The sequence below is a fragment of the Balaenoptera physalus genome (assembly GCF_965194825.1).
Source record: "Balaenoptera physalus genome assembly, chromosome: 6".
Taxonomy (NCBI): domain Eukaryota; kingdom Metazoa; phylum Chordata; class Mammalia; order Artiodactyla; family Balaenopteridae; genus Balaenoptera; species Balaenoptera physalus.
This window is the reverse complement of record NC_138885.1, coordinates 48,475,389-48,500,344: the sequence shown is the minus strand read 5'-3', so window position 1 is coordinate 48,500,344 and position 24,956 is coordinate 48,475,389.

The following is a 24,956-nucleotide window of genomic DNA, read 5'->3' as shown; positions in this document are numbered from 1 at the left end:
GTTTCTGCTACTGACTTAGGAGAATAGAATTATGACAAACAATGTTTGATGTAAACAAATGTACAAAAACAAGAGCAATTCACATGAATTCAGAAAGTCAGTGGTGGTTTTTTAAAATAGTTAATGTAGGTGCTCGTTCTTGGAGGATGGAAATGATTTCAATGGGTAGGCATGAAAGAGGACATTCCAAGTAGGGATAATAGGATGACAATAAAAACAGAAGCAAGAAATTGTAGATTGTGTCAAAAAACAGCAAGAAGTTCTGCATGACTAGACTATAGGTTGTGCATTGGAAAGTCATTTTAGAGAAAGAATAGGTCAGAATCAGATGGGACATGAAAATTTGAACTTTATTTGGCATTTCTGTGAGCAGAAAAGTACATGATGTAAGAGGGCTTAAGGAATATGATTCACGATGCAGCATGGTGAATGGGTTTGGGGAAAAAGAGGCCCATGAGAGCAAGAACAGTTAGAAGACATTTATAACACAATGTTCCAGACAAGGTCTGATGAAATTTGACCTATAGTTGTGGATGGAAGTAGAAATCAAAGTGTAAATTTATGATGCACTGTGAGGTAGAAACCAATAGAACTTGAACATGGATTGGATACTGGAGGTGTGGACAAATAAATAGGCAAGAGTTTCAAATCTAAATGCTGACTGCCAGGACAAAATTAAAAGTTCGGGCATTTCCTATGGTCTTTTTCTCTTTTAAGGTAATACAACAGCAAATTGCATGTTTCTTCCCTGAACTGTCTCTTCAAAATTCTATTATTCATGCCTTGCCTTCTCTCAAGGAAACACAAAATTTGGAAGAAAATGAATGGCTTCCTAAAACTGATTTTATCAGAAAGCTCCTGAATAGAACATAATGTTATTTGTTAATTTCCATAGAAATTTTGTGCTCCATGTCATCCTAAACCTCTTGAGCTTCACTGTCTTTTTCAATCTTTATGCTCTTATTTTGCAATTCATTTATTTAAATTGCTTGATCGCAAGAACTTTCATCTGATTACAATGGCATATAGTTGCATGAACATATAAAAACTTCCAGAGCTCCCTAGTCATAACTCTAGACTAGGTTCCCCTAGATAGGACTTCAAACACTGTTTTAAAACAGTGAAGATAACTCATGGGACAAAGTCACAAGATAAGGGGGATGGCAATATTCAGATGATAATAGCAGTAATTTAGATGAAGTCAAAGTCATACCTGATTCAGTCACTGAAATCAACCAATGCACTATGCTAGACCTCATAAACAATACAAGAGAAGTCTGAAAATTAATTCCTATCTTCTAGGAAATTTCTGTCCCTTTGGGATGAAAAAAGATAAGGTCTTACCGTTTCAGGTAAGCATTTGATTATATACCACAGTAAGTTGTTCACAGTTAATCAAATATGGTTAAGCATTCAAAAAAGAAATCATGTTCACTGGCTGAAGTAAAAGGGGAAGGTTTCAGGTAGAAGGAAAGACTTCATTGGTCCTTAAAAGACTGGTCAGCTTAGAGCCAGCAGAGAATAGGGAGAGGAGCACAGAGGTTTGGAGGAAAGCAAACTGGCAGCACTGGCACGAGCCTAGTGTATACATAAAACAGAAAAAATGCTGATTTTGGTGAAATAGGGGGTAAATGTTAAACACATAAAAACAAAAGATTAACTAAGCTGGAAGAATTCAATAGTGGAAGGCTCCTTAGACACAATTCTATGGGCAAGGAAAGTTACTGAAATTAATGACTAAGAGTAAGATAAAGTGGAATATTTAGGAAGATGGACTGACAGGTGTGTTGGTGATCATTGGGACACTAGAGAGATTCTAGAGGCAGGAAGCCCAATTCGGAAACTACTCTAACAAGAGGTAGGGTCAGCACAATGACCAGCATAAATATGAAATGCAAATAAGGAGAAGGCCAAATCAAGTCCCCCCAGATTGATTCTGTATCTCTATGACCTGTTAGGACTATTATGACTATTGGAAAGTAGGGGATAAAAAACTTTTTTAAGGTTAAATTTTTTTACGTAGCTAAATGCTAAATCAAAATAGGCTATTTTCTTCACCCTTAAAGTATTTTTTGTATCTTTTTGGTTTGTCTCCATTAATCATATCCAACAAGAGACACTAAGGGCGAAGATAAGAATATAAAGTTTCAGGGGAAAAAATAAAGAAAAGAAAGTTCCCAGGTTTTTTTGGAGGGACAGAATGGTTGCCTTAAAGGTAATAAAATAGAATTATGAGGAAGGAAAGCATGATAAGTGGAAAACTTCTCTAAAAGAGACCAGAAAAGAAGTTAGTATTTTGAACACCTACTTTAGATACCTCATCTCATTTAAATCTCCCTACAACCCAAGAAACCAGTTTTCACATTTTACAGTTTTCAAAATAAGAACTATGAGATACTGAAAAATTTATCCTGACTTACAGTTATTAAATACAGAGGGAAAAGCGTTGAAATTCAAAGCCAGATCTATCTGGTTACAGAAACTGCTATGGAATTCCTGCTATGGAATACTGCCTCTCCAGCCTAAATTTTCCATGAAATATTCCATGAAAGATTTAGTTTCCTTTCCTCTTGTACCTGCTTTCTGCGGCCTTTGATGAATGGGAGCCTTCTGAGATGCTAATAGGAATTAGGGGGATAAGAGAGAGTCCTATGTCCAGGTTTTTAAAGACGTGCTAAATCAAACCTTTAATATGTTAATACTCAGGGACTATCCAAAGCAGAGATACTGTATACAACACGTTCCAAAATATTTTATCCATAGTACCTTTCTCTCATGGTTCATTTTGTGGGATTGCTATTTCTAATCAGGTTGGACAATATGATCTAGTACTTCTGAAAAAGGTTTAAAGGATGGAAAGTGGAAAGATGACTGGTATACATTCATTTGTTTAAAAGTAGAAATATAAGTGAAAATTCTTTTAATATTGGGAAGCTGTTCAGCTCACAGTAGCAGACACAAGTTTCCAAAATTCAAATTTTTGCCTGAAAGCTTGAATTTTATCTTTGGTAAAAAATACTACCAGTGGGTTTCTTGAAGTGACAGATTCACTTCGTTTGTTTTCAGGAAAATGTCAAATGTTTTCCAAGTCTGAATAACAATAGTTTGTCTGTCAGTGGTTCTTTGAAATAAAATGGTGTTACATGAAAAAAAAGAAGCTAGTTCAGTTGCACCTTAGACAGTCCTAAAATGCCTTCCCTGAGACAACCAGAGATACCCCTTGTACTTTAAGATATTGAGTAAGTGCTTTTATACTTACTTCTCATTTCATCAGACAAAATATCAAAAAGACTTGCTTTCAGGAGTTGAGATTTAATAAAACTTAATAGTTTTTACTGCTTTATCAATGACATAAGTGAAACTGGCATTTTTGGCTGCAAATGACTGGCAGGAAAGAATACAATGATCACTAGTGCAGTTTGGTGCCATTGCCTTGAATCATGCTGAGGTATCCGCAATTTTACCCATCGGCTTTTGAATCATCATGGCAAATGTCAAACAGTGAAAAAGGCAAGTCACCTGCTAGTATTATTATAAAAATAGTTTTAACCTTGCAGATCTCTTGAAAGAGATTTGAGAAGCCCTAGAGATCTAGGGTTCATATTTTGAGAAGTCTGGTCTAAATCAACCAGGAGGTAATCCTATCTGCCTTTCCACTGTGATGGGTTTAGAGTGGTTGAGAATTCTGGGGGTGGGCTATGAAGAAGAGTGACGACTGTGAATGAGGAATCACATTGCCACAGTTGCAGTGGGCAGCCTTCTTACTATAACCACAAGGAAAGCAAGCCTGAGAACCAGCCACACAAAGTAGGGTACACACCAAGGACATTCACAGAAAACCAAGGCCAGAGACCCCATGGCACCCACTATTCCACTGAACCTTTGGTTACATATGTTAAAAATAAGACAACAGGCCCAAAATGGAATCACTTATGGTAAGCCCCACATCACCAAACTGAAACTTAATTACAGTTTCAGCTCTCCCAGAAGGGAATCTTAAACCAGTCAATCAGGAATCCCCTGATCAGCACTGGGTTAGATAATCTGCCTGAGAGACCCCTGTTATCCCCTAAAAGACAGCAACCGTCCAACAACCAATCCACTTTTCAGCCTAGTATAACTTCCTTGTTCCTGCTCCCTTCTGCTGATAACTGCTTCATTTTGTATAGCTCCTCAGAGCTCATTTCTGTCTGCTAGGTTGGATACTGCCCAATTCATGAATCATTGAATAAAGCCAGTAAGATCTTTACAATTTACTCAGTTGAATTTTGTTTTTTAACACATGAGTCAAATAGTTTATTCATTTTCAAGACAGTTTGACTTTGTCTCTATTCTAAGCACTAAAGAAACAACAGCAAATGAAACAGGCAAAATCCCTATTCTCATGAAACTAATCTGAGAATATTTCTCTTGTAATTTATCTCAGTTACCTTCATTTTTTAAAACAGATATGCTTTGTTCTTGTTCCTGATATTTTATTTATATTTTCTGATTTTTGTACTTTCTTTTCTCTATTGTTTACAAAGTTGTCTGATCTCTTATTTTTTTTAAGAAAAATTTAAATGGTATATTTAAAGTATATTTCTTGAATTATCTGTCAGAATATATTTTCTGACTTCCTGCTAAAAAAAGTACACTTACATTTCATTCTACCTTACACTTTTTCTCCTCATCTCCCATTATTTTGCTTTTTAGATTATTATTTTTATACTGCCTACACTTTTAACACTTAGATACTGCCCTATAACCATAATTCCCATAATTGTTGAGCCCTAATTCTAATAGAGACATATGAATATTCACTGCTAGTCTTCTAATACCAGTTTCCCAATTTCTGAGATCCTTATCATAACTCACTTCTCTAATGCCTGATTTTCATCAGGTAATTTTTTTCCAAGGCCTAATTTGTGCTATATTCTTTTTTGCACAGTTGATGATATGTGTTTTTGATCTTTATCTTTAATAAAGTAAAAAATCATTGAGTCATACTTTTTCCTCTTAGGTATCTGATGTTGCTCCATGATACTCTATCATTGAAAGTCACTGTGTCTGATGTAGTCTAAACATGTCAATTTTTTTCTTTTGCCTTAAGAATGGTTTCTAGACCCTTGAAATTCAGTAACTTCCCTAGAATACAGCTTGATATTGATCCTACTCTACCATCTTTTCCCTAGCATATACTGTGCCCTCCTAGCTGCAGATTCCTTTATTTCAAGACATTTCTTCTATTCTGCCTTTGAATATGTATCTGATTCATTTATTCTGCTCTCTTCAGGAGCACCAACTGTAAGTCACTGGGTAGCAATGGGAATTTTTTCTGTTGTCTAAGAATTAGGACTAAGACCTAAGATCAAGCTGAGAATAAAAGATGCTGTACATCCACATTAAGTTCTAATAACCACCAGTAGTTGGTACAAGACATCTCCCTGTGGAGTTCTTTGAGAGGACTGTTTAGCAGGACCAGTTCTACTAACAGCACCTAGTCAATCTAAGAGCCAGAGTAGGGAGAGAAGACATTAATATTAGGAGAGTCTAGTGTTCAAGAAGATAAGCTATTTCTGCCCCCTTTTTTCCCATGGGTCAGGGAATAGGGACACTTTGTCTGCCAGAAGCCTTTAAATCACCTTGAGTGGGATGGAGCTGCACTTCTGGGACATCAGGAGAGTGCATATGTATAAGAGGATATTAATTGCAACCCAAGTTCTTGAGTTCTCATACAGGTATAGCTTATCATATACATAGAATCAAGCCATTTTATATATGTGCTATCCCTTTGTTTTTTTCCACTCTTTTTAAAATTATACTCTAGGGTATTTGTTGTTACTTGTTGTATCTAAACTTCTTTCCTAAATTAGAGAAGACCCCACTGTGTGAGACTTGGTGTGAAGCAAATTCCTACCCACCCACTATGGCACCTAAGGGGAAGAAGATGGTTCAGCTCCCCACCCCTGCAGCCAGGGCACAGGCCTGTGGCCTAGTCTCAGCCATCTGGCTCTATGTCCAGGACTTTGGAGCAATGCAAAGAAAAGAAACTGGCTAGAATTACTCGTGGTGGTATCAGCCATCAGCACAGAATCCAATGCTAATCTCAAGCAGGGATGCCTCTCTTATTATTAGAAAAACTAGAGTCAATTTCTATTACTTGTAATCAAGACCCACAATTAGGAGCTCCAAAATTTTTTCTTTGTTTTTAATATACAGTTATCAGATTAGATAGTATGCATTAAATTAAGATGAAAACACAATTAGCAATGAAGTTGTAAAACATCTCATATACCTTGGTCTTTTTTCTCATACACTCCTCTTTTCTTGATATCCCAAAAAGGGAATAAACACTGTTTTGTTTTTGTAACTAATAGATGTATGGTAAAAAACCAAAAGAGCAAAAATCTAAAACCAAGCAGGACCCTGTGGGGCCCTCCCTGGTACAAATCCTTTCCATGTCCCCATTTCTTGTTTGTAGGAAAAAGGCTTCAGCCTCCTAGACCTTCCCTGAATACCAAAGGGCAGATTCAAACAGTTGCTAATCAGGGAAGGGAGGGAATACAGAAACAAAGGAGCAGCAGCCAAGAAACAATAGTGCAGCAAAGGGGCAGGGTCCTGGTTCCTCCTGAAGAAATACAGTATCTTTGAGTTCTTCTGCAGGAACGAAGGCCCTCACCCAGGTGGAGGATGGCAACTTCAGGCCAAGCACAGGATTCCTAGATCACCACCTTGTTACCTCACCACCAACCAATCAGAAGAAAGTCACACACCCTGCAGCCCTCACCCCAAATTCTGCCTATTAAAAACTTCTCCCCCAAACCAGCAGGGTGTTCGAGCACAGGCCACCTGTGCTCCTTGCTCAGCCCTGCAATTCACCTTTCTCTGCTGCAGACTCCAGCGTTTCAGTTTGTTTGGCCTCACTGTGCATTTGGCACAGGAACTTGTATTTGATAACAAATCTTTCCTTCGAACAATTTAAATCAGCTGATATGTAAATGAGGTTATTTGTTCCCAAATTAGATTTTCCTACATTTGTTTTATCATTATTAACCTTTGGCTTGGCATGCAAGTGAATTGGTTCCAGGACTCAGATAGAAAAGCTAAGTGAAATCGTTACATTGATATACTCTTCATAATGCTAAGACTCATTCTGTCAGATCTCTTCATATATCATTTTCCCCCAGTCATAAGTCAGTGACATCTACTGTTATTTTATGTTTATTTCTCAAGGGAAAAATCTTTACTAACTCTTCATATTCTCACTCTCAAAAGTTTTGCCCCATTATTGTGACAATATTAAATGCCAAGCTCGTGTTTGAAAATACAGGCTATTTTCAATAAGGCAGCTGAACTGCAGAGCAATCGATTCTCTGCCTTCAATGAAATTTAGACACTTTTGCTTCAATAAAATTCTGTTATTAGGCCATCTCCCTTTCTAAAGTATTTCCTGGTGCTATTTTTTTTTAATGGCACCCATTCTCATTTTACAAAACCTTCTTGAATCCTGTTTCCTTGACAACAAGGTAACATGTACTTCATGAAGAGCAAGAACTAAAGGCAAGAGAGTGGAATCCAGCCCTTTTCATCATTTAAGAGCTCACAGATAGAGGATTTGTGGCATAATGATAAGATAGTGTTTACCAACAACCTCAAGAAGGTTGTTGCTTCAATGGCATTTTTCAGAAGTGTCAAAGTATTCTATTTAACAATACATATAGAATGCTTATAAGTATCAGGTAGTGTTATAAATCTACAAAATTAAAATCTAAATTTTCCTAGCCTTCTGAGTGATGTACTCTTATTATCTTCATTTTACAGATGAGGAAACGGAGGCATGGAAAGTTTAACCTGCTCAAGATCACAGGGCTAGTAAATGTCAGAGGCTCCTTTCAACTCCTGGTAGTTTGGGTCCTCTGATACTGAGTAACTTGGTGTTTGCATATGACTGAAAAGTATTTGACACTGACTTTGAAATCTGAATCGAATTTAATATTTGGTGGTAAAAAGTCAAAAATACTGCTTCCCCGTCACAAAGAGAATTGTCACACCTGAAGCTAAGCAAACACTGCCACCTGTGCTATTCAGTCCCAACTGGTTTGGTCTTTTTACTCTACTACATGTTAAAGATAACCAAACAGGAGAAGAAAAAGAAGAAAGTTAGCTACCACTTCTTGAAAGAACAATATTCTTGAGACCCTTTACACACATTGTCTCATTTAGTACTGGGAACAGGATAGACATTTTTATCTCTGCTTAATGATTAGGAACTGACTCAGAGAGGTTAAGCAACCTAAAACAATGCAGAGGCAGAGGCAGGACTCAAATGTAGACTGGCTCTTCTTGCCACACGTGGGCACAGTTTTTACCACATTTGGTACCACTGGAAACTCAAAAGCCCAAACTGAAGTAGGAACTCTTGCCTGACTCATCTAAGTAACTCCCTGTGAGTACAATACCATTTTCTCTACTCTTTGGTGCAGATGCTCTATTAATTATGCCTTCAGATGTTGCCATTGCAGGGGAGGAAAACTTTTTCCTTGACCCTCTTAGGGTCCCTGGCTGGGTCTGAAAGTTAAACTGACAAATACAGATGAACAGGAGAAAAGCATACAAATTTATTTAATATAAGTTTTATATGACATAAATCCTTCATAAGGAAATGAAGACGGGAACAAACAGTTAAACCTGCGTATCTTTATGCTAGGTTTAATGAAGTGTTGACAGTCGTGGAGAAATATGATAGGTCAAGGAATATGAAGTAAGTGTAGTAAACTTGGGGAAACTTAACAAAGCATATTTGTTGACATTCTTCTCAGCGTCCCTTTATCTTTGGACATAAGGATGCTCCTTCCCTATGATGGTTTCTTGACTGTTTTGGAGGAGAAGGGTTGTGGGAGGTCAAAGGGACCTTCCTGCTTCTACATTTTCTCCACCTCCTTCAGCTTAAAATATCCAGTATGCCAAGGTGCCATATTTTGGGGTAGCATGTCCTGAACCCCTTCACCATTTCACTATAGATGAGACAATAGACTGACGCTCTGGAATCTATTTGATTCCAAAGGTTGTATTGTTTTTTTGGTTGTTTCCAAATTATCTTTACCATTAATATTATTAATTCACAACAGATTCCCCAAAGTCGAATTTTGAATTTAAAGAAATAAACTTTATTATGGTCCTTAAAACATATTTTAAGCTTGTTTCCCAAAACAGCCCTACCAAATTAGATTGCCACCACGAATTTATAAATGTAATATAAAATCTCAAAATTTTTATTGCATCTTTATAGAATTGGATATTTTACAACTTTAGAAATATTTCACTAGTACAGCAGGAAAAAGCCATATTATTTGTATTCATTTTGTTCATTAATATCCATTCTCAGCAACCTCAAACTAGAAAGGAGATACTTTAGAAAAATATGAAAATAATCTTATTTTCCTTAATAAGACTGCAGTTTCTAACAAAACCTTCTCCCAAAATCCTACTGAAATATTTATCATGCAGAGAAAAAAGTGAAAACTCACAATTGATCTCAAGTTTTCTACAAGCAAAATTGGTGGCCAAGCCTGCATTCCTAACCCTCCATCACTTCCTCATTGCCAACTTTGCCATTTATTAATCCAATGGACTATGAGCAAGTTACCAGCCTCTATCTGCCTTAGCTGTCACATCTGTACAATGGAAAAGAATATAGAACCTATTTCAGTGGTTCTTGTGAGAAATGAATAAATTTCTATATGCGGAGCTCTTCAAAGAGTGCCTGGTGAAGAGTAAACTCTAAATACACCTTAGGTATATAGCATTAGCTTCCATCATCGTCGTTGTTCATCCATTGTTTCTGAAAGTGTACGATGTGTATCATTGCAGATATACAAGATTAAGGGTGATACAGTTATTGTAGGGGGGACTCAGAGGTGTCACTGAATGGAATGAATCACATGTAATGAGAAAAGTATGCCTTCCTTTTTTAATTCTCACTTAATTCTTCTGATTAAAACAAGATTGAAGTTTCAGTTTTGGTGCCAAGTATGTCTTTATCATCTTTCCAGCAACTGAAAATGTCCTTTGTAACCTAAGAGAGCAGTTTGCAGACCGGCGGGGGAATAGTATTCAGAGAGAATTTAATAAATTAGTTTTTAAGCATATTTGCTTTCATAAATATCTCCTATTGTTTTACTAATGTTTTCATTTAAATAATATAAAGATTTTTTAATAAAATAACTTTAACTAAAAAATGATGGAGGCTTCCCTGGCGGCGCAGTGGTTGAGAATCTGCCTGCCAATGCAGGGCACACGGGTTCGAGCCCTGGTCTGGGAGGATCCCACATGCCGCGGAGCAGCTGGGCCCGTGAGCCACAATTACTGAGCCTGCGCGTCTGGAGCCTGTGCTCCGCAACAAGAGAGGCCGCGATAGTGAGAGGCCCGCGCATGGCGATGAAGAGTGGCCCCGACTTGCCGCAATTAGAGAAAGCCCTCGCACAGAAACGAAGACCCAACACAGCCATAAATAAATAAATTAATTAATTAATTTTAAAAAAAGAATAGATTTTAAAAAAAATGATGGACTATTTAAAGAAAATATTAAATAAATAACAAGTAATAAGAAGATGTGGCAAAAATCAAGAAGTGTTCACAAAAGATTTAGTTTGGGGAATATACTACAATCTTAATACTCTAAATCAGAGGTCGGCAAAGTTTTTCTGTAAAGGGCCAGGCAGTTAATATGTTAGGCTTTGCAAAACATATAGTCTCTGTCACAATAACTCAACTCTGCTATAGATAATATGTAAGTGAATGAATTTGGCTGTATCCCAATAGAACTTTTATCTAAAAAACAGGTAGTGGCTGGGTTTGGCCCATAGGCCATAGTTTACCAATCCCTGCTCTAAACTATGAGAGATAATAGGATTCTGAAATAAATGTTTGATTATGATCAAAGTTCTGTTTCTAAGATTTCACTACTGAGACAGAAAAATAATAAAATAGTTCATCTGAAGTTGGGTGATTTTAAAAATAGTGATTCCCTATTAATTTCTTAAAAGGCTGGGCAGGGATTTCAGATTAAAAAATAGCTTCAGAACTTTAAGATGAAAGAGGATGGATAAGCAGCACCGAAACATCATTTCCTAATTCATATAAAAAATACATGTATAATAAATATGTGAGGTGATGGATGTGATAATTAACTAGATGGTGGGAATCCTTTCACAATGTATCCGCATATCAAATCATCGCATTGTACCCTTTAAATATCTTACAATTTTATTTGTCAATTATACTTCATTAAAGCTGAAAAAACCCACAATGTAATTACTGGTTTCCTAGAAGTGCATAGTAAACTCACCCAGCTAAATCATTTCTTTTGTAATATGAATGTGTGTGTTTACATGTATCTTTAAAGAAGACCCAGTGATAGCTTAGCCTTTAAAGATGAAAGATAACCTAAATATGGTCTCATAGAATTTAAATTTATGGCAACTTCAACTTCACTATACACAATTTAATTAAATTTATTTATAAGATTTTCAAATGAAAAAATTTAATTAAAAAAATAAAAAATACATGTATAGCATTTATCTGGCATGAGGCACTGTTCTAGCAGTTTATATGTCTTAATTCACTTATTCCTCCTAAAAATCCTTTGAGGTTAGTAATATTCTATTCCTATTTATATAAAAGGAAATTGAGGCATATAAAATACCTCATAAGAGGAAAAGCTGGTATTTGAATGTAGCCAGTAGGCCCAGAGCCTATGTCCCTACTTCGCCGCCACTCAACTAGGACACAGTGGTTGGTTGCATTTTCTTGAAAACTTTAACTCAGCTTAAAATCTGCTAGGTATGGTAGGAATTTTCTTGCTGGTGCAACTGAGAGAAGTTCAAGGGCTTGAACAAGGAGGAATACTCCTTGAGCAGGAATGAGAGCAATGGAGAACAACTTCAGGCAAAAGTTTCTGAAAGCTTTGTGGGCTTGAAGTAACTAGTTTCAAGGTAAGTTCTGACATGCAGAGCCTCAGACAGCTCGGACCAAGGAGAATCTGGCAAGCTGTTTGCAGTGGTTATACAAAGGCAGAAGTGTGGTGGAGGATTCATTTTAAGTGACTATTAGGCCAGAAGGGCATCCTATTACATTTAAATTAAACGTTGGCTTAAAGACTTAAAATTATACTTCCCTCCCAAGCTCAGATGCTTATTATTTTTTTAAACCTGGCTACAAACTGATCTTAATATTATATATCAACATGAGTAGTAGCTCATCTTCATAAATTTTGTTTTTTATTTTTTTATTTTTTTTATTTTTTAAACATCTTTATTGAAGTATAATTGCTTTACAATGGTATGTTAGTTTCTGCTTTATAACAAAGTGAATCAGTTATACATATACATATGTTCCCTGTTATTTTTATAGTTATGTTCTTGTAGAAATAATTTAAGAATGTGCGAAATTTAGTTCTGATGTCCCTCACATGTCTCATTTGGGCATAAGCATGAAAGACAACAATACCTAGTAGTGATTATGGAAATCATAAATGAAAAAATTATAGCCTATTATAATCAGCATGAAGAAAGGCATGCCTCACACACCTCCCCTACTCCAACTATGGCAACTATTACACGGGATGATAACAGTGGAATTACAAATTCAGCTTGGAAGGCTATTATCACAAATTATTCTGAAAATCAAAACTACGTTTTCCTCTGGAAATTAAAACCAGAATTTTTTGAAATTTTGAATAAAGAAAATAATATCATTACAAGTTGGGGTTTAATAACGTTTTCTGGTTGGTTGTTTCAATTTGATTTCAGCAGTCATGTGAATAGTGAAGAAAATAGAGGAAACTGGGGAATACTAATCCATCATCCATTGATGGCTGTTCAGTCGTGCCTAATAAAGCAGCTGTCAGAGCGGTGCCTGGACGTGCTGTGGTAGCACCAAGCACACCAGCAGCCTTGGTCCTCTATCCTCCTCACCCTCTGCTTTCTGGCTCCCCTTTTTAATTACTCTTCTTTCCCCTCCAGTGTTCCCTCTTTCTCTCCTTCTCCCCACTCTCAGAAGCTCTATCTTTCCACAGAAATGAATGCAGTTGTCTTTCCTGGGACCTTTACAGGGGAGCAAAGCGAAATTAGACATTTCTACCCCTCACCAAATCTTTCTCTTCTTTCTCACCTATTCACAAAGTTGACTCTGTTACTAGAGCTTCTCTCTATTATCCTCTCAACAAATAGAACTTTAGGAAACGGGGAAATTACCAATGAGTATTAAGGAGTAAAGTAGTCTTTAAAATTTGACTGTTTTTTTTATAACCACCCTTTTCCAAAAATGATTTAAGGAGGTTTTCAGAGACATATTCAAATTAACATTAAATTTAAAATAAATAGATGGCATTTTATGACAAAGGATAAATATAAGTAAAAAAAAAGATAAAACTGGAGTGAGTTCACACACAAACACATCCCATGAGGTTCTATCTTTTTATAGCTGGGCCACAAATTCAGACTTACAGGGGTCAATTCAAAGAGGAAAGCACAGTTTGTTACATTATTCATGGTAAACATAAAAAGAAATTATAACAGCTTCTCAGAAGAACTCCAAGTACTTCTAGAAACCATGGATAAAAGACAATGTACTCAACCTTGTTATGAGAAGCACAGTAAAAAGTTTCACAGTACAAATCTCACACTATCCCCCAAGTCAGAATTCATAACAAGCTATTCTACAAAGAAGTTCACAAGTAGATGTTGAACAAAATATGGGGATTTAGATGGAGAAACACACCAAAAAATGTAGAAATGACATAGGAGCTATGCTTAGAAACATTCTAATTATCTTTATAAACTCTCCTTATACCATCGGAAATTAGCTTTACCATGACCATGTGTTAGTCATGCCTCTGACAGAAAAGATAGAGCCTATATTGATGATCCGTGACCCATCACCTATTGTCCCTACATGTCTCCAATGCATATCTTCTGCACAGAGAACATTTTTGGGGAAATGATGTCTTCACTATTCATTGAGATTGAGGCCCTAGATCCTTATGTGCTCTCCCATCTAGTCAGCCAGGCTAGCCACCTGTGAGCCAAACCCTACAACTGTGAATGTCAAAAGTGTACTTGCTTTCTAAGTTATTTCTCTTTACATATCCTTATTTTATCCCTTAACAGATGTGAAAGCAGAATGTTTAATCTGTATCACTAATCTGTATCATTCATTACATCTTTAAATTAGCCTTTTATAAATATCAGACACTACACCACAGCACTGAAAATGAATCACTGCTCTGAACAAGAACAGAGCCAATTAAACATAATATCACAATTTGCTCTGATAAAGAACAAATCCCAACTAAGAAGAGGAACCTAGCATTGGATCCATAATGAGATAACTCAGATTGAGGAGACAGCCTCGTTATAACCCCCTGGAATTCTGCTATTTGTAGTGATGGTGACAAACATTCCCTTTCAGCATGATACATCTTAGCCAAGTGCTTAAAGCAAGGAGATTGTACATTAATAGAATCTTATTCGGCTATTTAGATACTACTTGAAGATAAACAATGCTTCTCTTTCTCTCTTTCTCTCTCTCCCTCCCTCCCTCCCTCCCTCTCTCTCTCTCTCTCTCTCTCTCTCTCTCTCTCTCTCTCTCTCACACACACACACACACACACACACACACACTGCAAAGTGTCTTTAGGGATGATGATAGAGAATGTGAGAGAATTCTCCATGTCAAAATGTCTCTGTCAAAACTTACAACAAAACTAGTCCTTAAACAAGGGTTTCAGACAGGTAGTAAAGAAGCTGGGGCCAAAATTAATGAAAGAAAAAAATATGAGAAAGAAAGCAAAAAATCAATACGTGATGAGATGATAAGAAGCCGAATGTGTGAAGTGTCCTAGTTCATGCACTAAAATAAACATATTAAATGCATTTCATTAACTTTATCTCAAATTCATCCTACCATTCAATCTATAGAATAATCAGGGGCTTCCCTGGTGGCGCAGTGGTTGAGAATCTGCCTGCCAATGCAGGGGACACGGGTTCGAGCCCTGGTCTGGGAAGATCCCACATGCCGCGGAGCAACTGGGCCCGTGAGCCACAACTACTGAGCCTGCGCGTCTGGAGCCTGTGCTCTGCAACAAGAGAGGCCGCGATAGTGAGAGGCCCGCACACCGCGATGAAGAGTGGCTCCCGCTTGCTGCAACTAGAGAAAGCCCTCGCACAGAAACGAAGACCCAACACAACCAAAAATAAATAATAAATAAATAATAAATTAATTTAAAAAAAAAAAAAAGAATAATCAGGCCAGAATGCATAAGGAGTAAGTGAAAGAACCCAAGCACTGTCCTAATTCTGCAAGTAACTTCTGTCTCCAGGATCTTCTTTCAAGAATGTTTCTAGAAAAGCAAGATTTTTCTCAGCTGTTTTCAGTGTCATGCTAGTTTGACTGAACTTAGGTGATTCCTTTTTTCACTTTCTTTAGAGTTTTGTTAATTAGTGCTGAGCGTTAGCAGACCATACAGATAAGCTGGCAAATGACCAAAAACATGTTAATAGAGAATTGCTCATAATTCCCTTGCCACCAGTCAGAAATAATTGGTACCTTTCTTCAAGCTTTCCTAGGAGAATGACAAATCAAGAGGAAATGCCTTTTACTTCAAAGGATTTTTATTGGCTCTGGATCATAAAGCATGGCAATTTGTTTCTCCTTCTTATTATAAAGAAACTATAACAACAACATTTCTAAAGGAATACTGATCAAAGCTGAGGAGCTTAACGTCTGTCAAAGTACAAATCCCTTGGCATCTAGAGAATCTGAGGAAACAGAGCTGCTAAAGAGTCAGGCTCGCTCCTTCACAGAAGGCACACCATGTAAGCAAACCACACATTTTGGTATGAAGATGCAGCTGCACTCCATATTGGTAAATGAAACAAAAAGAATAATCTATCACCATGTAGAAGTCAAGGTATAGGCTGCTTACCTGCTGGAATTGAGATAAACAAAAAGAAAAGGTAGACACATTAAAAACAAAAAGCCATTAACACAAAGAAATAACCTACCTCTTTTCGTTGTCCGAGCTAAAGGTATAATAAACTTCCATGAACCTCAGAGAAGACAGACCAAAATGGAGTGATGAGTTGGCAAAATCTGGGGAATCTATGTGTTAGTAACAACAACAACAAAAAAGAAAAAGAAAATTAGGATTGGCAACAAGTAAATATTTATTCTTCCTGAATGTTTTTTAACTATCCCACTATCCACCACCTAATATTATCATCCACTTTTGCCATTTCCTTATTATATATAAAACATATAAAGTGGCATTTTTATTATACCTTGTGCTGTGAAAATTTAGCCTTGCAAAGCCTGAATCTAAGGTATCTGTGATCCACCTTTAAGTGAGATTCTCCATATGTTTTATTAGAATGCATATGTTTCTTAGAGAATTAAAACTACCACTTGAATTAGGTATATATATTTGGAAATAAGCCTCCATTTCCACTTTATATACTAATTCTATGATTTTGATATTAAAATATAACTCACTGAAAGTGAGATGGAACCATTTCAACATTTCAACTTCCAATGAGCTACAAAATACAGTAAATTTTAATTTTAGAAACCACAGAATTAGTATATAAAGTGGAAATGAAGCCTTATTTCCAAATATCCATATCTTATTCAAGAGGTATAATTATGTATCTTTTATGTATAGGAAAGTATTTAGACTATCTCAGTTGGGAAATTAAAATTTAGCTACTATCATTTAGAAAGCCTCTATTGAGTGGTAAGGTTTTTGTTTTAAAGACATCCAAAATCTTCTTTACAGAAATGAGCATATCAGTTTCCTACCCTGCCAAAGAGAACATCTGATCCTTGTTTTAAATTTCACCAAATTATTTCTGATTTTTGAAAAAGCTTATGCCTTGCAGCCTGTTTATTGCTTTCTGAAACTACATTTTCCACCAAGGAGTGAAAGAATTATTTTCTTCTTTTGGTTTCAATAAGTAAGGGGGGCGGGGGGGAACTCCATCTAAGTGGCTTGCATGCACCATTTTTTATTACAGTGTCTGATCTCCTTCACTTTTAACGAGATTTCATAAATTTTAGGTTTTCTTCATATATACACATCATATACATGCATCTTCATATATACACAGGTAATTTCTGAACATTTTTTAGAATCTATCCAACGTTGCACATAGACAATCAATGAGGAGGCTCTACCAGGTTTTTGGCTGGGGCGTGTGTGTGATAAATTTTACTTTAAAGGAACCCAGTTAATAAGTATCCAAGTTTATAAAACAGGTAACTCGGAGAATGATTATTCAAAGACTCACTGAAAGATTTCCCCAGTTTCTTTCAGTAGCAAATTCCCTAAGGGCTTTCATAAATGATTCAACCAGCATTTGTTGATTCCTTGCTATGCACCAACTGTTCTGAATAAGGGGAGAGAAAAGATAAGAAAATCCCAATATCTGCCCTCTTAAAATCTGATGGTTGAGACAAATCCATAAGCAAATAATAATAATGTTATAACGTTTTATCTATCTAGACTCTTAATTTGTCCCCAAAAGAATATAGGTCACTATATATAGGTCACTAAATCACAACAACTGTGGAATAAGTGCAACATTAGAAGCACAAACAAAGCATAGAAGAGGAAATAAGAAATATGTTTTAATTTATAGTCATATGTATAAGAACTTTGATGATGAATAAAAGAAGAGGATTCTTACAAAGAACCCACAGACTGAAATCTGGCACAATGTCCAATCACAACTTTGAATACACTTATCTAGCTAAATTCTATAAGTGAGCTAATATCTATTAATAATTGGCAGATAAGTAGTTTATGCTATCTTGCCATTTCTATTGTCTATCTAATGGGTTGCTGATTTCATAGATGGCCATGCAAATACCTATTTGAAACAGCACATCAAAACATTGTTTTGGGAGAAAGCCCAGAAAAAACTCATAAATTTGATTGTGTCTTCCTCTCTATTTCCTCATATAATTGTTGGGGATTTTAATCCTTTGGGAAATATTAGACTTCTAAATAAATAGCAAAATAAATCATTAGCCCTGTAAAGATTTGCTGGAATCATTATAGTTTATAAACATTAGTTCCATGATTAATCTATATGTAAAACTGAAAAAAAAAATGTTATCCATTTATAGGTTTCCAAAAAGTAGTTTCTGAAAGTACAGGCTGCCTGGTACATAATAGAAACTTGTAGTGGACACGTGATTTTCTTCTGACTAGAATCAGAATCTCTTTGGGGAAGCACCACTGCTGTCCTTGGTCCTGATAGCTCTAGGCATGTGCATATGAGTCAAGCCTGGCCACAGTAATTGGATCAAGAATCGCCATGTGGGGCTTCCATGAAGGTGCAGCGGTTAAGAATCCGCCTGCCAGTGCAGGGGACACGGGTTTGAGCCCTGGTCCGGGAAGATCCCATATGCCGCAGAGCAACTAAGCCCACGCGCCACAACCACTGAGCCTGTGCTCTAGAGCCCACGAGCCACAACTACTGAGCTCGCATGCCACAACTACTGAAACCTGCATACCTAGAGCCCATGCTTCACAACAAGAGAAGCCACCACAATGAGAAGCCACGCACTGCAACGAACAGTAGGCCCCGCTCACCGCAACTAGAGAAACAAGCCCACGCGCAGCAACGAGGACCCAACCCAGCCAAAAATAAATAAAAATATAAATAAGTAAATTAAAAAAAAAAAGGAATGGCCATGTGATCCAAATCATCCCAATAAAGGTCATTAGCAAGACTGGATAGACCTACAAGGAAGGAGGTGTTTGCTGTAAGGATAATGTATGACCAGAGAGGCCGGTGGCCATCTTCACCTCCACACTGAAAGCTCCTACCTAGAATGAAGCTGATTCAGAGGAAAGCAGAGTCAATAGATGGAATAAAAGACTCAGATTCCTGATAACCTCAGTTATACTTCTATAGTATACAGCATGACTGAAGCTAGAGTCTCCTCTTGTATTTCCTAAGTCAATAAATTGCATATATGTTTATTTAAGGAATAAATATTATTGTATCTGAGATTTTTTAATGAATAATTTTATGTCTGATTTGTCATTCACAGGTAGAAAAAAATCACTGTGCATCTCTAGTTTCTCTTTGAGTAAAAGATAAAATAAGTATCATGAATTTTTAAAAAACCTCATTGTACCATAATGAGGTACAAGAAACCTCATTATGGTACAAGAAGACAGATACACACTTTCATACTTCACAAGCCTAATTCTGGAAACTCACAGAAAACTTCAGAGAGCATAGATTAAATTGTGTTATGTCAGTATTTAATAAAAACTCTACTGTGCTGAAAAACCTAATTCTAAGAAGTAACCATTCTTCTACCCCTTTGTGGCTTGCAAAGTAAATATGACATATCTCATATATTCCTCAGGAAGGCAGAAAAAAATCTTAGTGATGTTTCCTTGCTAAACATCTGGTATTAGCTAGATGGTATACAAAATAAGAGATGCCAAAGGAAGAAAACAAGAAACAGAGCTGGTTGCCACAGACTGTTCTAAGGAGAAAATACAAAACCATTTGTGTTTTTACTGATATTTCTTTGGTTGAAAGACAGTGGGTGAAAATTAGGGAGGAGGCTAATTTGTTGGGAAACTACTTTCATGTTTTCAGCACTTTACAGGAATAGAAATCAAAGGGAACTTGCATCCTTTCTGGCCCAGGTAGGATTTGAAGAGTACCATTTAAAGAAGGAAAACCACTCTCTTTTCCAAACCCCCTCCTTTCTGTGATGTTCCCCTTGAGACAGAATTGGGTGCTTTGCCAAGAACATGCAACATATATTGTCTCTATACGAGAAACAACAATATTTACAAACAAAAGTTTGTAAATGACTCAAGTCATTTCTCTTCACGTGGTTTCATGCCTCTTCTAGGTGTAGTTACCATTTCTTGTATAGGTACCTACATGAAAGGAAAAGAATGCTTTTGCATCCCTAGTATTTGGCATAGGCAATCCAAGCTTTAAATGATGGTATCAGTATTCCCACAGGAAGCCAGATGTGCTTCCAAATACTGTTATACAATTAAACAGATATATGAACAATGCCACCTCCTTTTGGGGCTAATTTTTGCCTCTTTTTAGGGTACTTGCTCAATATGTTTTCTTCTTCTTTTTTTTTTAATGCTACATTAAGCACCAGCATCAGAAAAGATCATTTGCAGCCAATCTGCTGCCCAAGTTAAGGCTCTGTTCAATATTTCAGTGTTTCCAAAAATGACACACTGCTTGTTTGGCCCTGCCTGTAATCTTGTTTTCAATTTCTATCTGCCTTGGGCATCTTCCTCCTGCCACATATCCATATGAGCCTAACTGCACCACATGCAGTGCCAGATGCTAGAAATGCCATGATACCAAAGCATGTGACACAAGGATGATCTGCTCTTTCCCTTATAATTAAATGAGAAAACTGTGGGTATACTGTCTCCCGCTTGGCCCCATCACAAATGCAGCCAACAGATGCCAGCACACATGATTCATGTAAGTACAAAGGAAAGATATAAATACACCCCTTAAAAATCTTTTTCATCAAGGACTGGAACCGCATGAGGATGTTTAATTTACCTTGTGAAGAAAAACAAGTGGTAAGGTAAAAGAAAAGACACAGCAACACCTAAGGTAACCAGCACTCTGTGGCTTCTGTCCAAAACCATGTCACACACTGGCCCCACGCTTTAACACACCTGTCATTTCCTATTGTGAGCTTCCCAGGCACTGAGTTGGCGACAAGCCAGGATTAAACCTCTGGCAATTATTCACCCCAAGTCCATCAGCCTGTGCTCTGAAAACTCCTCAGACCCCTCAGACTCACCAGCAGCAGCCAATGTTTCCTTTGATAACTGCTGCCTCCCAGCAAATGGAATGCAGAACAGACAGGCCATCTGAGAACACCGACTTTCATCTCTAAACTCCCTTACCACTAACAAGCTTCTCTCTAATAACCATATTAAACCCAACTATCATACATGGAAAGAAGGCTTTAAAAAAAAACCAAGTGCTGCAGACAAGGTCTGCAACATAAATTATAGACATGAGGACACTGTGGATAAATTACCAGTGATGCTGGGTACGAAGTGTAACAGTTTGGCTTAAGAGGATTAAGTACAACAAGAAGCCTTGAATTTGGCAACTTTACCCCAAATTCAGTCTGTGATTAGGCCTCTAGCTTTGATTCTATTGATTTATCCTTAATATTATCATCTAACCTTGCAAAATTATCTTTTCTTCTAGAATTGATGTAAACAAGTAATCATCAAAGCTGCATTATTCTTCAAACATTGAGTGCTAAAGCCTTGATGTTAGAGACTGAAAAATGATCACAGGAATTATGCAGCTACTAACAATTTTCCCAGATGTATACACTTCCTATAAAAGAAGGTTTCAAATTTTCAGGTGTGAATTAATGTTTTCAGGCAATTTATGTAGCACTTAATATCTCAAGTAATAATGTAATGCTTTCATAATTAGCCAGGCCCACCTCCTCTCATAAATGTATATCTGACGTCTCTGTAAATTTATATCATCTGCTCTGGGTTCCCATGGAGTTCTTGGTTTCCTATCCCTTACTAGATAATCCAAAAGGAAGAAATCAAAAGAAAGAAGCAATCATAATTGACCTACACACCTTGGGGATGTGCAGCATTTTCATTTCCCTTCAGTCCATTCCTTGCCTTTATCCTCAGCCTTTAGCACTTACATTGATGACCATCTGGCACATGGACTTCACAGCCTGTATTTTTCAATGGCTTTGATGGCCTCCTTCCCAAACCAGCCTGCGACAAACATGTCTGAACAACCTCGTCATAAAGGTCTGGTCCTAATAAACTGTAAGTTCCATGACAGCAAAAGCTACAGCTTGCTAATTTTTGCAGCTCCCACAGCATTTGGCAAAATGATCAGCACGTAATATACCACTGAGGCTTGAAAATGGAATATATCTGAGATTCTTACCACAGCATTCTCCCCTGCCTGGTCACAATCCTGCCATCTGTCTTCCTCTCCATCTCCAATCACATCTGCACTTCATTCTTATAAAAGATACTTAATAACCAAGTCTTTTATATTTCTTCCAGTCCATCATTGATCTTCCCACTGGCAGTATAATCCCTACTCAGTCCTGGACTACTGTTGAGTCACTTCTCTGCCAGCCCCATCACCACCATCAAAAGCCTCACCCTAGGACCTACTGGCAAGCTAATATCCAAATTAGTTTCCCACATATACATGTTCTTCCACTCTATTTTCTCTGTTTCTAGACTGATTGAGATGTCTAGAAAAGATGCAAAAATGGTGCAGTGCAGTCTCATCTTGGGGAACTCCAAACAGACTTATTTTCTATCACTCATCAACTCTTATTTTACTCCCAGGGATTTCCCAGAATTTCTCTCCTTAAGCCCACAACTCTTCACACTTCAAGCGTGTCAGATTTGCTAATGTTCTACTTCAAGAGGCTGATTTCACATGAAAGTTATATAAAATGGATACTATAAAACAATGAAATACATTCCATGCAGTTAAAATGGAAAAAAAAAAAAGCTTTTGAAATTCTCAATGCTCATTAATGTGATAGCCCAATGAAATCTATTTTTGGTAAGGAGGGTTCAGTCATATGGCCAATCCACCCTTTGGAATGAGACTTTATTCCCAAAAAAGGATTCATTTGAGAAGTTGAGCAAATATGTTACCTTTACTGAAAAAAGAAAAAGGTGGGGTGGGGAGCGCTGACATTACTGTCATCTGTCAAAGGATGAGACCACCATTTAAACTCTGAAGCAAAACCCAAAGTGGCGAAGTTTGACTGATTGCTCACCTAGGTAAGGGAGAGAGCTATGCTGGTTAGGCACAGTCGTACTGAATTAAGCAAACTGCTGATATTACATAGGATTTTAAGAAATACTGGTGGTGGAGGAGGAGATTGTGTTAGTTATAGAGGCAACAGTAGGTTTACATCAGTCTTAAAAGGTGGCTTATGTTGGATAAAGAACCATGCTGTGCTTGGTTACAGAAATAAGGTTTGGTTGACGTCAGCCTTTGACTCAAGTTCACTGGAGTGAGTTCACTGCTGAATGGCTGACTTTCAGAGCATGAGCCAACTGATTGGTTGGCTTTCAGAGGGGAATTCACAGAAGCAAACTCTCATTAATCAATTGGACAGGTTTAAAACCAGTACTGATGTTTGCTGGTTATCATGTCCGCTTTTTCCTGGGAGTGTGAAGCCTTTAAAATTTTTTCATACCTAAAAAATGTATTAGCTGTGGTAAATTTTGGTGCTGGTGGTACTTTTAAATTCCATCTAGCATAACATACCATTCCCTTGACTAAAACAGAAGACCTAAGTTGGCATGGAGGCTTGGTCTGATTTGCCAAAGTCTATCAGTTGGTTAATTATAGCCTAGAGCAGCATATTGAGAGGACTATGAAATCTTATCCAGACCCAGCAGATTAGAGTATCATCATTCATAAGCAATGTTTGTTATGGAGAGAAGAATTGAATGATAGTACCATGCCATGTCTTTTCTGATTCTGCCCTAGATCCAAAAGCCACTCAGAGTCTACAGCTGGCTAGGCTGGACTTCATGGATGGTTATGGAAGAGATTAATTTCAACAAGAATAATTGAACTGGCTGCCTTCTAAGCAAATGGCATTTGAAAATGACAATGATTGGGATGGAATAGAGGGTATATGTGCTAAAGCCATAAGGACAGCATCAAAATTCAGTGAAATCTTAATAAATTGAAACAGAGTGAGAGAATAAATATGTATGTCCAAAGAGGTAAGGAAGAACAACCATTTATATCCAGGAAGAAGAAAAATTTAATTGACAAGCATGCCATTTTTAATAATAACATTTTCTCTGAAAAAAGTATAAATTTAATTGAAATTTTATAAGAATGAATTAAATGTTTCCTAAGTTTAATTCTTTATGGGTATTAATTTAGCATTCAAAATATAATATTTTATTTTTTAAATTTTAGATATAAGACATCTTTGACTTCAAAAACAAAGAGGTCTTAGTCCAATAAATTAATATCCTTCATGAAAATACTATTGTTGCATACAGGAGAATTTACTTTCCTCTCAGGAAATTATATGTGCATTTTCCACTATTTTGAAAGCAACTCTCAAGATCTAAGGCTATGATAATTTCTGAATCAGGTGAAACACAAATTTGAATTGGACACTTGGTTGGAGTTTAAGAATATGTCACTTTTTAGTGAGGGAGTCTGGCAAACCTTTCGAGATCTATATCTCAATTTATTTTTGCCATCCTCATCACCACATAAACAATAATTCTTAAGAAGTAATTTTTATAATTTTATTTTTTATTGTCCCCAAAAGGAAAAATATTACTGCTTAATAATAAAAATAAAGAGAAAATAGAGATTCTAAAGAACAGATGGAATTCATGAATTTAAAAGATTATAGAGGCCTCCAGAAGTATTTCTCACTATTTTCAAGGGCTTGCTCAATTTTAATTTCCCCTCAAATATCCAGGGTTGAATCATGTTTTAAAATTATACATCTCTAGTGTTTTCTGACAATATACCTTGATCTCTCTTATAGTCAGTATGTGAACCAGAACTGTGCTCGTGATGATCTTTCCAGCACAATGACAGTTCTTTATATTCCAAACAGTTAATCCAGCAGACACTAGTAAGCACTTAGCTCTATACAGTCTTCTACTAGATACAATGAGTGAAGAATAATCGACTATATAAGACTGTATAAAAAATTTACAGATGAGCAATAACAAAATATAGAATTTAATATCAACAGATAGTGCAAATTGGAAATGTAAAGGTTAAAAAATGCAACATCATTCACTAATGGTGTGACCGAGCAAATGTCTTAACTTCTCTGAAACTTATTCTCCATATTTCTAAAATGGTTACCTCATTGTGATT